The following is a 2287-nucleotide window of genomic DNA, read 5'->3' on the forward strand; positions in this document are numbered from 1 at the left end:
GTCTGACCGCACGGTACGTCTTCCTTTCGTTTGAGCGTGCGACTTGTTGCGCGCTATAAAAAACTTTTCAATAGGTGCTTTAAAAGTACCACAGAAGAGATGACAGCGCACCGCCGCCCTAGCCTGCAGCTCTTACGCCGCAGCCCAGCTGCCGGGTGTGCGGTGCTGTTTCCTGGCACGCATATCGGTGTCACTTGGGGGGAGCAGAAGGCGCTGTTTCTTGCTTTGTATCGAGGTTCAGAGCTAATGAATGCTCAAAAGTGCGCATAATCGCTTCATAATTTAACATTTCAGTAGAACTAGTCTATACTGGTGCCAACGGCCTTGCCGCAGTGGTAACACCGGTTCCCGTCAGATCACCGAAGTTAAGCGCTGTCGGGCTGGGCTAGCACTTGGATGGGTGACCATCCGGTCTGCCGAGCGCTGTTGGCAAGCGGGGTGCACTCAGCCCTTGTGAGGCAAACTGAGGAGCTACTTGACTGAGGAGTAGCGGCTCCGGTTTCGTAAAGTGACATACGACCGGGAGAGCGGTGTGCTGACCACATGCCCCTCCATATCCGCATCCAGTGACGCCTGTAGGCTAAGCATGACACGACGTTTCCATGGCTGCAGTTACCCTTGACGCTGCATCACAGACAGGAGCGCCTGCGATGGTGTACTCAACGATGAACCTGGGTGCACGAATGGCAAAACGTCATTTTTTCGGATGAATCCAGGTTTTGTTTACAGCATCATGATGGTCGCATCCGTGTTTGACGGCATCGCGTTGAGCGCAATTTGGAAGCGTGTATTCGTGGACGCTACATTTCAGTGGACGCTACATTTCAGATGTGTTACGGCCAGTGGCTCTACCCTTCATTCGATCCTTGCGAAACCCTACATTTCAGCAAGATAATGCAGGACCGTATGTTGCAGGTCCTGTACGGGCCTTTCTGGAAACAGAAAATATTCGACTGCTACCCTGGGCAGCACATTCTTCAGATCTCTCACCAATTGAAAACGTCTGGTCAATGGTAGTCGAGCAACTGGCTCGTGACAATGATGAACTGTGGTATCGTATTGAAGATGCATGGGCAGCTGTACCTGTACACGCCATCCAAGCTCTGTTTGACTCAATGCCCAGGCGTATCAAAATGGTTCAAATGGCTCTGAGCACTATGGGACTTAACTGCTGTGGTCATCAGTCCCCAAGAATTTAGAACTACTTAAACCTAACTAACCTAAGGACATCACACACATCCATGCCCGAGGCAGGATTCGAACCCAGGCGTATCAAGGCCGTTATTACGACAGGAGGTGATTGTTCTGGGTACTGATTTCTCAGGATCTATGCTCCCACTTTGCGTGAAAATGTAACCACATGGGCCGGCCGAAGTGGCCGTGCGGTTAAAGGCGCTGCAGTCTGGAACCGCGAGACCGCTACGGTCGCAGGTTCGAATCCTGCCTCGGGCATGGATGTTTGTGGTGTCCTTAGGTTAGTTAGGTTTAACTAGTTCTAAGTTCTACGGGACTAATGACCTCAGAAGTTGAGTCCCATAGTGCTCAGAGCCATTTCTTTTTTGTAACCACATGTCAGTTCTAGTATAATATATTTGTCCAATGAATACCCGTTTATCATCTGTATTTCTTCTTGGTGTAGCAATTTTAATGACCAGTAGTCTATATTGCACTGCGGGTCCCATAGAACAAAAATTATAGCTTCATGGTGTCTGCACCACACTCGAGCCCTACCATAGCTCTTACCAGCTAAATTCTGGACTCGCGTGACCAGGCCACAGTTTTCCAGTCGTCTAGGGTCCAACCGATATGGTATCGAGCCCAGGAGATGAGCTGTAGACGATGTGGTGCTGTTAGCAAAGGTACTCGCGTCGGTCGTGTGCTGCCTTAGTTCATTAACTCCAACATCGCCACACTGTCCTAACGGATACTTTCGTGGTCTGTCCCACATTGATTTTTGCAGTTATTTTACACAGTGTCGTTTCTCTGTTAGCACTGACAACTGTACGCAAACGCCGCTCTGACATCTGTACTCAAACGCCGCTGCTCTCGGTCGTTAAGTGAACTGCGTTGTCTGTGACAAGAGGTAACACCTGAAATGTGGCACACTGTTGATGCTAAGGATCTCTTGATACTGAGGATCTCGGAACATTGAATTCCCTAACGATTCCCGAACTGGAATGTCCCATGGGTCTAGCTCAATCTATCACTCCATGCTAAAGGTGTGAATTCCCATCGGGTGGCCACAATAACGTCGGAAACCATTTCACATGAATCACCTGAGTACAAA

The 2287-nt window shown here is 49.5% G+C and overlaps 1 pseudogene; it reads left to right on the plus strand.

The window, feature by feature from the left end:
* Window positions 1–314: 314 nt before the first annotated feature.
* On the plus strand, window positions 315–432 carry LOC126210688 (5S ribosomal RNA; annotated as a pseudogene).
* Window positions 433–2287: the final 1855 nt, after the last annotated feature.

This window comes from Schistocerca nitens, chromosome 10 (assembly GCF_023898315.1).
Source record: "Schistocerca nitens isolate TAMUIC-IGC-003100 chromosome 10, iqSchNite1.1, whole genome shotgun sequence".
NCBI lineage: Eukaryota > Metazoa > Arthropoda > Insecta > Orthoptera > Acrididae > Schistocerca > Schistocerca nitens.